The sequence below is a fragment of the Camelus bactrianus genome, chromosome X (genome assembly GCF_048773025.1).
Source record: "Camelus bactrianus isolate YW-2024 breed Bactrian camel chromosome X, ASM4877302v1, whole genome shotgun sequence".
Lineage (NCBI taxonomy): Eukaryota > Metazoa > Chordata > Mammalia > Artiodactyla > Camelidae > Camelus > Camelus bactrianus.
Window position 1 is genome coordinate 75,907,824 of NC_133575.1, and position 15,495 is coordinate 75,923,318.

The 15,495-nt window shown below is 33.6% G+C and overlaps 1 long non-coding RNA gene across 1 annotated transcript in view; it reads right to left on the reverse strand.

Moving 5' to 3' along the window:
• The window catches only part of LOC141576342 (uncharacterized), a 35,749-nt gene that overhangs the window by 7,544 nt on the left and 12,710 nt on the right, over nt 1-15,495 (reverse strand). Inside the window, exons 2-3 of the long non-coding RNA XR_012504699.1 lie at nt 8,633-8,693; nt 736-860 (exon numbers count right to left, since the gene is read on the reverse strand). This is a non-coding gene — a long non-coding RNA (uncharacterized LOC141576342). The remainder of the gene's footprint in view (nt 1-735; nt 861-8,632; nt 8,694-15,495) is intronic.

Sequence of the window (15,495 nt, forward strand, 5' to 3'; positions counted from 1 at the left end):
CAGCAATCCCACTTCTGGGTATATGTCCAAAAGAATTGAAATCAGGATAACGAAGATATTTGCAATGCCATGGTCACTGCAACACTATTTATAATAGCCAAGATATGGAAACTACGTAAATGTCCATCAAAAAATAAACGGATAAAGTAAATCTGATATATACATACAATGGAATATAAGTTATCCTTTAAAAAGAACAAAATATGCAATATGCAATATGCAACAACATGGATGAACCTTGAGGACATTATGTTAAGTTAATCTAGTCAAAGAAGGACACATACTGCATGGTTCCAATTATATGAAGTATTTAAAATAATGAAATTCCTAGAATCAAAAAATAAAAAAGAGGTTGCTAGGGGCTTCAAGGAGGGGCAAATTGGGAGTAATTAATCAACAGGCCTAAAGTTTCAGTTAAGCAAGATGAATAAGTTCTAGAGATCTGTTGTACATTGCACCTATAGTCAACAATAATGTATTGTACACTTGAAAATGTTCTATGTGGGTAGATCTCATGTTATGTATTCTTAGTGACAATCGAATAAAATTTTTTAAAGAAACAAAAGGCATCTAAGTATTGAGAGAGTGGCGTCAGCATCATGGTGGTGTTAAGACATTTCTCCTTTTGACCCCCCTTTTCAAACAATGATTAGATATCCATCCATGAACAAAATACCCTTGTGGCTGTTGTGGAATCTAGCACTATATGCCAAGGGATCCAGGCATCTTGCCCACCTGTGCATCCGGTAATAGGCAGACCCTCGGTATGGGCTGAACCAATGGAGCCAGCCTACTTGCACAGACTCATCTCACCATAGTCGGGAAACAATCTGCAGGGTACTGACCTGGGGAGATCCAAACTGAAAAAAAAGAAGTAAATGATCTTTCTTCACACACAACATGATCTCTTATGTAGAGAATCCTAAAGATTCCATGCAAAAAAATCTGTTAGAACTAATAAATTAAGCAAAGATACAGGATACAAAATCAATGGACAAAAATCAGTTGCATTTCCTACAATAACAACGGATGTCAAAAGCTAGCTATGCAGCTCTACAGTATTGCCACCTTGACATTCATATTTTTGGCCAAGCAGCCTGTAGGGACCTTAAACTGACACTAGCTCCCTCATGGAGGCACATGCTTTAGACAACAGCCCACAGAGCCACAAGCAAATGTAAGTTTTTGATATGACTTCCCAGTAGCCCTTGTGATCAAGTTTCCCCTGCCTCCCAGTGCCTTTACTCTTGTGTACGCCTTAGATAAGGTACCGGTAGGGCTTAGAAAATCCAATCCTTTTGTTGTGAATTGACCTATCCCAGCCTTAGCCTGGGAACCCCAAAGCACTCTGCCTTTGCACCCTAATAAAGACATGTGCCCCAAGTCCTATCTCTGTCTGCATTCTGTCTTGACCTCCCTGTGTGACCCCCGAGTCATGCTGGTACTTTCTCCAGGACCTCTGAATCATAAACTTCTCTATTTCAATTTCTCTTGTGCTCTGTTATTGAACCGGCTCACCATCTGGCACCCTGTGCTCCACTTAACACATGTTAATTTGACAGATTCGTAACAATTGTTTTCACAAAAAGGATGGTAGAGTTGCACTCATAATCAGCCTTGGGGAATGACTTTTAGCTGTGAAATTGCTGATGGGCTGGTTCTCCCCAGGTGGGTAATTCTATCTGGAGTAGGTCCACCACTTGCTGGCATTGATGTGTATGTACTGGTTTGCACTGTAGTATACTGCCTTTGCAGAGTACTGTCAAAGTTTCCCACTCCAAACTGTAGTCTCCAGAAAAAAAATAGCATCCTCCCGAATTTCAGAGCACTGCTTATCAGAGCTAGTTTGAGGTCACACAGATATGTTTTCCACCTATTAACAGAGAGTAAGTTCCCCCTAATAGGTGTTAAACATTGGGTGTATGTTTTGACTCTATGCCTGGACACTGGTGTCAACTGTTAGCTGAATTGGCTAACATCTTCTCAAGATCCCATTGCATTAGTAAACAACTGAGACATTTGAAAATCAATTAATATAACTAACCACGTCAACAGAGTAAATAAAAATACATATGATGTTTTTAATAATGCAGAAAAAAATCCAGCCAACATGGAGAAAACCTATCAGCCTCTCTCCCCCACTGATTACAGCTAAAACTTTGCACAGAATACAGAAAGCAACTACCTGAAGATTCTTAAAAGTAGATAATTTCTATGATATTCTGGAAAAGGTAAAACTATAGGACCATAAAACAGATCAGTTGGTTGTCAGGGGCAGATAGTGGAAGGGGAAGCTGACTACAAAGCAGTTTGAAAGACCTTTTTGGTGTGATGAAACAGTTCTGTAACTTGACTACAGTAATGATTACATAACTTTTGTGGAAAGGCATTGAATTATGCACTAAAAAGGGTAACTTTTACTGTATATAAAGTGTACCTCAATAAATCTGACTCATAAAAGGAGTTATGGAGGTTCTCTTCAGTTGTATTGGAGGGAGTGAGTAGAAGATTGGTCTATAGTAAATCTTGAAGACCATTGCTATGACAATGTAAGGGACATTGGAAGGTTTTTAAAAAAGAATAAAAAATTCATGGCCATGTTTTAGGGAGAAAATAGTGGTATGAAAAATGAATTATTGTAAGGAGGGATTGGATTCAGAGAAACCAGTTTAAAAGTTCTTGCATTATCCAGGCCAAAGGTGTTAAATGTCCAAAGTAAGGAAATTCTCCAGTTAATGAAACACAACTTTCATCTCTCATTTCTCTGTTGTAGCATAGCATACTCTTTAAAAAGTGTATTATAACATATATTTATACTTAAAGACTTTCTCTGTATTTTATAAATTCACCTGAGATTGCATGTGTGTGTGTGTGCGTATGTGTGTGTGTGTGTATGTGCATGTACTGATTTTTAAAAGAAATTACCATTCAGGTCTTATTTGCTGTACTAGGGAGTCTCAAATTTAATACTAAGATATGACTTAATCCATCTTTCTTGTGCCTTTTTGGGGAGGATGCGGCTGAAATAAGCATATCAATGAAGAATTAAGATAACCTCCAGGAATGTTAAGTTAATGTCATGCCTACTACAATAATGCGCAGTATTGCGTATTGCCAAGCTGTGCCGGTATCAATTAGTAAGCTGTATTTGTGTAGGTGATTCTTGTTGATCTCAGTCAAGCCATAGGTTTTCTAATTTCCCTCCTATTTCAACGCCATGCCATTTCTAATTGTCCATGTCATATCATTAACACCCATGCACAATTATGTGGAGACTGCTCTCCGTTAGAATAAAGTGATTAATGCCAAGAAAGAAAGAAAGAAAATTAGTTTCAAGACACTTTTTCAAAATCTTTAAATTATTAAGTTTAACAGATTTTCACAGAAATTTTTATCAGGACATTAATTGACAATCTGTTAGCCTTGGTAATTAATTAATCCTCTGGCTTTTGAGGGATGCAACAATTAGATATTGATCTCTAGAATCATTATGCTTGCATGACAAAGATGTGAATAATCTTGTGACATCAACTACAATAAAATGTGAATATTTCTTAATTTGTAGAATATAGTAACTGTCATGAGTAAAATCAACTGTGTAGCATATTTCCTTAATATATGCCTACTTATGTATTATATCCTCTTACATTTTTTTAAGTACAGTTCTTAATAGATTTAAAATAGTTCTCTCTTTATAAACTATTCCTAAGAGATTTTATTTGAAAGCTTTGAAGTATAAGCTATGATATCAGGCTCTGGCTATGTCTGCAAACACCACTCTAACTGGATATTTTACCAAAATATTTTAACAGAATCCTTTTTTTAGTGATTGTAGAAAGCAATGATATTATGGGAAAATTCCAGGACCTGTGCTCTAACCTGGTTTAAAATAGTAGCTTTACTACTTAGTAACTAGGTGACTTTGGGCAATTCACATAATTTTTCTGAGACGTGGATTTTTCCTCTGCTAAATAGAGGTAATTGCACATCACAGAGTTGTTGATGAACTAAGATAATGTATATAGAAGAGTCTAACAAAGTGATACTTAGTGTTTAAATATTAGTTAAATCCCAAACTATACAAGTCTGGTTGTTACCATAATTTTTGGGAAAGTATTCAGATGACTAAATTCACTTTTCATTGGTATATATAAATTAGTTCAAATTGGAATTTTAGCTCTACAATGACTTTGTTGTAGCTCTAAGGTAATAAAACTGTGCCTTGACTGATTTGTAAAATAGGGTAATGCTGCTCCCTATTATAACTTCATATGGGAATGAAAGCGTAAATCTAATCACTCTTCAAAAGTGGATACAAGTTAAATATTTATAAATTATACCAATAAAAGCTACTATTTTTGTGAATTACACACTTTTGGTTTAGGATAATTTAATTTATATTTCTCCTATTTCCAAAAAGGACATAATATATCTTATAGTGTTAAAGTGTATAAGGTGAACAGTTAAATTATCTATAACCTAATTGGTTTCCTTGGTAAAAAAAAAAAAAAAACTATTGTTAAAATGTGAAGTGAATAAAATTTTTCTTCACTCTTTGAATACATATTAACATTTTCAGAGTACAGCTCTTCTTAATGTTTACTTTAAGGTCCTTATATGAATATTTATTTTGCTAGATAATGTTAAATAGCCAAGACATGAATCAACCTTGTGTCAAAAGACCTTGTTTATAGCAAAACTATTCTGGCCTAATGTCTACTTAAATCACTGTTACATGTAACTATAGAATCTCAAGTTAAACAAAAACCAAAATATTGGGACAGGAAGCAGTATCATTTGGCATTAAAAACATCCTTTCTTCTTTGACTAATATAATCATTTAACCAGTAAGTGGTATAATATCCAACTGTATTTCGCTGTACCAGATACCTTATTCAGAGATACTTATAGTTTTGTTATTTCTTATGTTACCATTAGATGTTAGATTAAAATTGTCCACTGATTCACTACAATCTGTTTCATTAGATGCTAAATTTCTTTGAGCTTATTCCTCCTTTAAAGTAAAAGACGTGTTTCTTGCTTTAAATAAATTGGCTTAGTGGCTATATAGAGATAGAATGAAATCAACTTCCCCTTATAAGATCATAGTTTCTTTGGATATAATTTCAGAAGTATGGTGGCAACTTTCTCTAGTGTACCTGTTCTAATGGTACAAACACCCTGTATATAAATCTTAACACTGTGAATCAGTTCTTTCTCAAAAGACTTTTTAACAGAAGCCCCCAAATTGTACTTTTGAAGCATCACTTTCTAGGAATAAATTGTGGTGTTTAAGAGTGGTAAAGGGCCTTGTGAGAAAATATAATGGGATTTATATTTAACAGATGCTTCTGCACACTCCCCCAGGTTTATTTCTGTTGTAAACTTATAGGCATGAGAAAACCTCTGGAAAATGTAACATTATCCTGAGTTCTATTTAGAAACTAATGATGATATTAATATACATTCCATTCTCATGTAAAGAATCATGATCACCTAATTCCCCCTCCTTGCAATTTCATCAGATGAAATTTGAATAACATATTCTATCCATGGGTGCCTAACTTTTGAAGACTATTTAAAGTCCTTGATTCTACAAGCAGAATTTACATAAAAACACTCCACCAGAGAAGTTGACATTCTTGACTTATCTAATATTGTAAATCAACTATTCTTCAATAAAAAAGATATTCTAGAGAATAAATGTGTATGACAAGAGTTCTCTGCTGAGATATAGCATCACCTTTCAGTAAAATCTACTTCTTTAAAGTCTGTGGTATGTTTTGGGACAGCCTCACTGATTAAACATTACTTTTTCCTTGGGCAATTTTAAATGCCAAATTTAGTTCAGTCAGATGGTGCTACAAAAATAAAAATAAGTAGACTTTTTTTTAATATGAAGGAATTGGGGAAGGGCATTTTAGGCAGAGAGAATATATATTTTGGGGATTGGTGAGTAGCTTGTTGTGGCTCAAGCATAAGATAAAATAGGGTTAATAGCAGGAAATAAAGTTAATAAGGTAAGCTGGAATTTTAATTTTTAGGCAATAAGAAGATAGATTTTTTAAAGAGGGTGATATGATCAGATATGTATCTTGAGATTCTAGCAAACTGCAGTATGAGTTGTGATAGCCACACCAGACTGTTAATTTGTGAAACTGAAATCTCTGGACAGTGACTGATGTGTTAGTGAGAAGTGTAACTTCAATAATTCAATTGAAAATGCTAGAGCTAGGTGAAGCAAGGATGGTGAGAGACTTTAATATAGGTAGTGATTTTAGTTCCATTTATGTAAATAAATACCTCTTGAAACCCCAAAGTTCTTCAATAAAGATCTTAGAATAAAAATTTTAACCTAATCTTTGGAAAATATAACTCTAAAATAACCTCAAATTGACTCCTGTAGTATATCTAATTTTAAGTAGTACTGACTTTTGAAAAGACTACCAGAATGAGAAAGCAACAAAACTGAAAATCTCAACTTCCTAGATAAATTTGCTTAAAATCATCTATAGAACAATAGGAAGTTTTTAAACAGTTACTTTGGTTTGGGCAGAAGTCATATCAAGCTGTTCTTCTTGGTAGTCATTAGACACGGGGATGGTTGCTTTCCTAAGAGTGTAGCCAGTTTATGATTTAAAAAAAGAAAAGGAAAATAAGTCATCAGTTAAGAGCCATGCCCATATTAGGTCAGCAGGCTGTTTTTTGCAAGATCCACTAGCTAAGAATGTGTTGTTGTTTTTCTTACATTATTGAGGTTTAGAATAAGAATGAAAAGGTGGAGGAGAAGGGGAGGGGGAGATGGAATAAAACCTTTTTTTCCTAATATGTGGTAGTCATTTTATGATCAGAATATTAAACCATAATCTCTCCCCTCAAAAAAAATGCACACTTTTACTTGAATATGTTTTCATCCATATTTTATCTATATTTCTTATCCATCAAAAATTGAAATACATATCCTGACAAGTTACAAAGTCACTTTTAACAAACTTTTAGCCACTGCTTCATTCTAAAAGCAATGCAGTGCTTTTGAAAATGCAGTGCTTTTGTATTTTCTATTATATTATGATTTTATATGCATGAGTTTCAATGAGGCCATTTTAGAAATGTCACAGAAATTATCTAGTGAAGGTTGAGAGGTAAAAACAGTGATGTAAGATTAAGATGAATACTAAAATTACAAGTACCTTGCATTTTATAACATTATTACTAGAGAGTCCAATTTTCTAAGGATATTCTTCTTCTGAAATCAACTTCTACTATAGTTTACTGACAACTTGCCAAGCCCCAATAAAATTCTTAATGAGTAACTAAATCCAGTGTCCGCTACTGTATCCTTTATTTTCCTACCCTGTGTCTAAGCAAACTCTAATAATATAGGGCATGCTTTTGTAACCCCATCTGTCATGCAATATTATTCTTTACTTTAGAATGGAGTATAAGGTCCATATCTTCCTCACAGTTTTTCAAGATTAACACCATTTGTTCTAGAAACTGCCAAGCAAGAAAAACATTGTCCTATTCATAATATTTATAATTATTTTATCCATCTTGGTCTTCTGAAATGGATTGAATGTTCAGCAGTTTTCTCCACCGGAATTATAAAAAACTTAAGGGCAGGCATCAAGCCCTAAGCCATGTGTGAGCTGTTTTTCGTTTGTTTGTTTGTTTGAGAGACTATCTGAATATTTTCAAAGATATGGCCTCCTAACATGTATGAATTTAACAGACAATACTACTATCCATTACAAATCAAAGCAATATTTGACTTAACCAACTGATACACTTCATAGATTTATTATATTCTATCTTTGGTGATTCACAGAGTAGCATTAGAAGTTGTAGTATATGTTTAAAAAGCAATTTGAAGATATAAACTGCTCTGATTGTTTTTAGGAAATCTTTATGATTTTTCCCATTTCTAATTCATTTAGCAATGAATACATTTATACCAACCTAGTTTTGTGTTTCCTATCATTAAAAAATAGTTTCATGTTTTATATATTTAAAATATATTTCTTTCATGTTTGGAATTTTGCCACTCAATTATACAGATTTAAGGATCACTGTGGACATTGGTCAAATATGCTCCTACAATCTAAATAGGGCCAACACATAATGGACAGCGCCAGAAAGACTTTATATTAAAAATATATATAAAATCCTCCTCCCATCATAAAATTTCATCTCCTACTATGATAAGGTGTGCTATTTTATTTATTGTACTTCTGCACCCAAAACATGATGAAGTAGGAACAGATATCAAAGGTATAGCACAGATGTGAGATAAGAACAAACATGTTATTGGTACTGGTTTTCATGAAAAGACCCAATAAGTATTTCTTAAATTGAATTGAAGTTTACAACAATCGCAGAGTTATGAATAAGGTTAACAAGTCATGAATAGGAAAAATTAATCCACAGAAATCAGAACAGTGGAGAGGGGGATTAATTGGAAATGGCACAGAAAATTTGGGGTAGAAAGAAAATGCTTTAGTGGGGTGTTGGTAATGTGGGTGTATACATTTACCAGGGCTTGTTAAACAAAGTATCTGTGCATTTTACTGTATGTAATTTTGCCTCCTAAGCAATCAAAAAGGAAATGCTGAATAGACTAACACATACTTACCAAATGTAAATATTCCAGGACATTAGATCATTCTCTTGAAACTTTATTGAACAATGATTTTCTAGACAAACAAAAGAAAGCACAGCTACATATGAGCTAGAAAACATACATAGGGCATGTGGCATGATATATAATAGAGTTTTGAAATAAAAACATTCTTCACTAAACTTTCAAAGATCTGGATCTATTTTGCCATGGAGAGGAGAACACATTGATATTGAAAGCAATTTATTTTGTTAGATTCAATTAGCATTTTGCTAGATCCTTCAAAGTTTCTCACCTTTTCCACAAGGTATTCTCCACATATAAGGTTATTATGCAATCTATTTCCCCACAAACACTATTTAGAACTTCTGGTAGAGTTTACAACTAAATGCTAAGCATGTAATTCCAGAAAGACTGGGTTTAATCATTTTGTGAAATTCTACACAAACAGAAGCTTAAAAAAAGAAATGTATAGATTTGAAAATTGTCCAGGAAATAGCTACCACAATGACTAAAACAACGGAGAATAATCCTTATTGGTAAGACTTTATGTTCTGAATATTCTTAACTGTAACATAAAATGATGAAGCTAGGGTACAATTTTCTGAAGCATTAAGTTTTTTGATCAAATTTTTCTGAAGAGTTGCCCTGAATTAGAACAAAATCCTGAATATGACGACTGTGACACTTCACACAATGCAACTACCAAGGAAGAGCAATTATCAAAGCAGATAGAAAATAGGGGAAAAAGGTAAATATACAATTAAGACAAAAAGATGTAAAACTGCTCTTAAATATATAAAAACATGCTCAAGTTCACTCGTATTTAGAGAAATGCAAATTAAAATAAGACTGAAGTATCATTTATTACATATCAGATCGAGAATTCCCATATACTCCCTGTTTCCACACATGTTCCCATTATCAACATCCCCCACCAGAGTGGTACATTCTTTACAGTTGATGAACCTACATTGACCAACCATATTTACCCAAAGTCCATAGTTTACAATAGGGTTCACTCAGGTATTGTACATTCTATGGGTTTGTACAAATTTATAGTGACATGTTATCCACCATTATGGTATCATGCAAAATATATTCACTGCCCTTAAAGTCCCCTTCTCCACCTAGTCATCCTTCCACCCCTCCATCCCCTGACAAACGCTGATACTTTTATTCTCTCCATAGCTTTTCCTTTTACAGAATGTCATATAGTTGGAATAATACAGTATGTAGCTTTTCCAGTTTGTCTACTTTTATTTTATAATATGCATTTAAAGTTCCTCAATGTTTTTTGTATATATATTCTTTATTGAAGTAGAGTCAGTTTACAACGTTGTGTCAATTTCTGGTGTACAGCACAATGCTCCAGTCATACATGAACATACATATATTCATTTTCATATTCTTTTTTGCCATAAGTTACTACAAGATAATGAATATAGTTCCCTGTGCTGTACAGTATAAACTTGTTGTTTATCTGTTTTATATATATTAGCTAGTATCTGCAAATCTCGAACTCCCAATTTCTTCCTTCCTACCCCTTTCCCCACCTTGGTAACCATAAATTTGTTTTATGTATCTGTGAGTCTGTTTCTGTTTTGTAAATAAGTTCATTTATCTTTTTTTTTAAGATTCCACATATAAGTGATATCAAAATGGACAAGTTTCTAGAAACATACAGTCCACCAAAACTGAATCAAGAAGAAATAGATCATTTGAACAGACGAATCACTAGAAGTGAAATAGAATCAGCAATAAAAAACCTCCCTGCAAACAAAAGTCCAGGACCAGATGGCTTCACTGGGGAATTCTACAAATACACAAAGAAGAACTCATACCAATCCTTCTCAAACTCTTCCAAAAGATTGAAAAGGATGGAATACTCCCAAACTCCTTCTATGAAGCCATCACCCTGATACTAAAGCCACACAAAGACACTACCAAAAAAGAAAATTATAGGCCAATATCGTTGATGAACATAGGTGCAAAAATCCTCAACAAAATGTTAGCAAATAGAATCAAACAACTCATAAGAAAGATTATACACCATGATCAAATGGGGTTCATCCCAGAGACACAAGGGTGGTTCAACATATGCAAATCAACTAACATAATACACCACATCAACAAGAGAAAGGACAAAAATCACATTGTCATCTCAATAGATGCAGAAAAAGCATTTGATAAAATTCAGCACTCATTTATGATAAAAACTCTACTCAATGTTTTTTTTCATAACTTACTAGCTCATTTCTTTTTATCACTGAATAATATTCCATTGTCTGGATGTACTACAATTTATTTATCCATTCACCTACTGAAGGATATTTTGGTTGCCTCCAAGACTTGGCAATTAAAAATAAAGCTGGTATAAACATTGGTGTGCAGGTTTTTCTATGGATATAAGTTTTCAGATCCTTTGAGTAAATACCAAGGAGCATGACTGCTGGATCATATGGTAAGAGTACTTTATTTTTGTAAGAAACCACCAAACTGTCTTCCAAAGTGGCTGTACCATTTTGCATTCTGGCCGGCAGTTAATGAGAATCCCTGTTACTCTACATCATCCCAGCATTTGGTGTTGTCAGTGTTTGGGATTTAACATTTTTCTTGGATTTATAGTGGTATCTCAGTGTTGTTTTAATTTGCATTTCCGTTATGACATGTGATGTTTAGAATATTTTTATGTGCTTATTTTCCACCTCTTTATCATCTCTGGTGAGGTGCCTCTTAAGGTTTTTGGCTCATTTTAAAACCAGGTTGTTATCTTATTGTTGAGTTTTAAGATTTCATATATTTTGGATAACAGTTCTTTATAGATATGTCTTTTGTAAATATTTTCTCTATTTGTGGTGTCTTCTTATTCTCTTGATTTTGACTCTCACAGAGCAGAAGTTTTTAATTTTAGTGAAGTCTGGCTTATCTATTGTTTTCTTTCATGATTGTGCCTTTGGATTTGTATCTAAAAAGTCATTGCCACACTAAAGGTCATCTAAGACTTTCTTCTATATTGTCATTTAAGAGTTTAATAGTTTTACATTTTGTATTTTGGTCTGTGATCTAATATGAGTCAACTTATGTGTTGGATTTGTTTATTTCTGACAGAGGGGTGTTGAGGTTTCCACACATTATAGTAGATTCATCTATTTCTACTTGTAGTTCTAAGTTTTTCCTCACCTTGTTTGTGCTCTGTGGTTAGGTGCATTCACAGTGATTATTATGTCTGATTGAAGAATTGATCTCTTTATCATTATGTAATATCCTTCTTTATCCCTGACAACTTTCCTTATTTAGAAGCCTTCTCTGCATGAAATTAATACAGCTATTCGTTCTTTCTTTTGATTAGCATGGTATATTTTTATCCATTCCTTTACTTTTAATGTATAAATGTCTTGGTATTTAAAGTGAGTTTCTTTTAGTTCTTGCTTTTTGAACCACCCTACCAATCTCTGCCTTAATTGGTGCATTTAGACCATTCACATTCAAAGCAAATGCAGATATAGATGGATTAATAACTGTCATATACATTACTGTTTTGTATATGTTGTCCTTGTTCTTTGTTTCTATTTTTATCCTCCACTTTTTTCTGCCTTTTGTCATAGTAATTGAGCATTTTATAAGTTCCACTTTCTCTTTTATTAGCATGTCAGTTATAATACATTCTTTTGGTGGTTGCCCTCATGTTTGAAATACACATTGACAGCTAATCTAAGTCCACTTTCAAATAACACTATATAATTTCATAGGTAGTATGATTGCCTTATAATAACAAATAATTCTAATTCCGTCCTCTTATCCCTGGTATAATTGATGTCATTACTTTTACTTATATATAGGTACATATAATCAAATATATTGTTGCTATTATTATTTGAACGAATGGTTATCTGTTAGATCAGTTAAGAATAAGAAAAATAAAAATTTTTGTTTTACCTTCATTTGTTCCTTCTTTAATGCTTTTTCTTATTTTATATAGACCCAAGTTCCTGATCTATATTACTTTCCTTCTCTCTAAAGAACTTATTTGACATTCCTTGCAAGGCTGGGATACCAGCAACAAATTCCCTCAATTTTTGTTTGTTCAAGAAAGTATTTCTCCTTCACTTTTGAAAGGTAATTTCACAGGGTACAGAATTCTAAGTTGGTGGTTTATTTCTCTCAACAGTTCAAATATTTCAGTCACTCTCTTACTTGCATGATCTCTGAAGAGAAATCGGATATAAATCTTATCTTTGTTTCTCTATAGGTAAGGTGTTTTTTTTGACTCTGCCTCCTTTTTCTGGTAGTATCAGGGTATTTTTCAGTGACATTTACTGTGAGAATCTGGTCGAGCTCTAGGAGGTAAATTGCACAATATTGTACAGTCCCTCTTATGACTGAGCCCCCATGTAATTTTTAACTTTCAGAATTGTCTACACAGAACCTCCGAATTCTGTCAATTACAGTTCAAGTTTTCCTACTTTAAAACTGGTTTTTGTGGTGGTTTCTGTTTGTGTGTTTCTGCTCTGGTAAGCTGTGACTACCTCTTTTGTTTCTTTGTCCCTTAAATCTTGAGGGCAGTGGTTTGCCCTTTATCCTTCCCTCCCTTAGAGATCAATGAATCTTGTTGATTTTTAAGTCTGTTTAGCTTTTTACTTGTTGTAAGGACAGATTGGTGACTTCCAAATTCCTTACTTGTGGAACTAGAAACTGGAAGTCCTGGGTGCCTTTACTTTTTTGATAGTGTCTTTTGATGCAAAAATTTTAAATTTTTTTGTGAAGTTCAATCTGTCTTATTTTTTTTTTTCTTGGCCTATGCTTTGTTGTTACATCCAGAAAAATCTTTCCAAATTCAGTGCCATAAAGATTTTGCCTTATGTTTTCTTCTAAGAGATTTATAGTTTTAGATCTTACATTTAGGTCATGGAGCCACTATTGAAAGTATATTATTGATGTCTCACCCTATTGTATTTCTGTTTATTTCTGCCTTGACCTCTGTCAATATTTGATTTATATATTTAGGTGCTTTGATATTGGGTGCCTATATATTATAGTTGTTACACCTCTCAGGGGATTTGAACTTTTTATCATTCTGTAGTGTTCTTCTTTGTTTCCCGAGATAGTTTTTGACTTAAAATCTATTTTTTCTATATCACCACCTCTAGTCTTTTTTATTTTCCATTTGTGTGGAATACCTTTTTATACCTTCATTTTCAGCCTGTATGTTCTTAAATCTAAAGTGAGTCTCTTGTAGACAGCATATTGTTAGATCTTGGTTTTTTGTTTGTTTTTGTTTTGCTTTAGTCTTTTGATTTCTTTTTTCGGAGATTTGTAGTTCCCTTCACATAGATCTGGTACATATTTTATTAGATTTATACCTAGGTATTTCATTTTTGAGGGATGTTAATGTAAATAATTTTCTGTTTGTTTTAATTTCAAATTCCACTTGTTCATTGCTGGAATATAGGAAAATAATTGAATTTTGTATATTAACTTTGTATCCTGCAATCTTGGTGTAATCACTTATTATTTTCAGTGCTTTTTAAAAAATTCTGTCAGATTTTCTAGATAGACAATCATGTCACCTACTAACAAAGACAGTTTTGTTTCTTCCTTCTCAATATGTATACTTTCTATTTCTTTTTCTTTTCTTATTGTATTAGCAAGACATCCTTGTATGATGTTGAAAAACAATAGTGAGGGAGACATCATTGCCTTGTTCCTGATCTTAGTAGAAAATCTTCATTTCTCACCATTCAATATGATGTTAACTGTAGGTTTCCTGTAGACATTCTTTATTAAGTTAAGGAAGTCCCCTTCTATTCCTAGTTTACTGAGTTTTTATCGTGAATAGGTGTTAGGTTTTGTCAAATGCTCTTTCCACAGCTATTGATATAATTATGTGATTTTTTTATTCTTTACCCTGGTGATATACTGGGTTACATTAATTGATTTTTGAATGCTGATCCAGCCACAATACTTGGGATAAATCTCACTTGGTTGTTGTCATTATTTCTTTGAATACTCTTCCTGGTCCTTTTTCTCTCTTTTCTCTTTCTGCATTTGCCATAATGTGCATATTAGTTCCATAGGCTATTTCAGCTTTCTATACTCTCTTCCATTTTTTAAATTTTTGCTCCTCTGACTGTATAATTTTCAGTGGCCTGTCTTCAAATTCACTTATTCTTTCTTCTGCTTGATCCAGTGTTTTGTTAAACCCTCTTTTATTAAGTTCAATTATTGTATTCTTCAGCTTCATGAATTCTGTTATCGTCTGGGTAGCTTCCACAAAAGCTGGGGCATTGAATGTATGATATACTTTTTTTCTCCCTAGGGAGGAGGTAGGAGCTGGGATTTTTGTCTGCTCACTGTGCTGAGCTACAGGGAGGGTCTGTAGGGCTGTGCTGACTGCCAGCTCAAACTGCTATCTCTTTTCTCACTGGCCCCATGTGGCTATTATGCATGGTGGCCTTAGTGTTCTGAGAAGGCCAGATGGAAGCCATTCCTCTTGGCTGACCTTGGAAAAGTTGGGGCATTGGACATTCAATCCACCACTTTCCATCCCCAGGGAGAAGCTTACAGATGAGGAATTTCTTACAAACTAAATGACATTGTGATAGGGCTAGAGATTATGACAAGGGTGTCTCAAGTTCCCCGATTGGCTTTATTGTTTGTAGTTTCATTCTCATCCAGGGTTCAGGAACCTCTCTACTAGTTCCTAAATTTCTCACAAAGGGAATTTGTTCATGAACTGCTGTTAAACTGGTGTGTTCATGGAAGGAACGAGGGTCTGGGGCTTCCTATTCCACCACCTTGCTGATGTCATTCAGAAACTCTCTGAACTTTCTTTTCAATGTTTCTATAAACCTAAAACTACTCTAAAAATTAGTCTA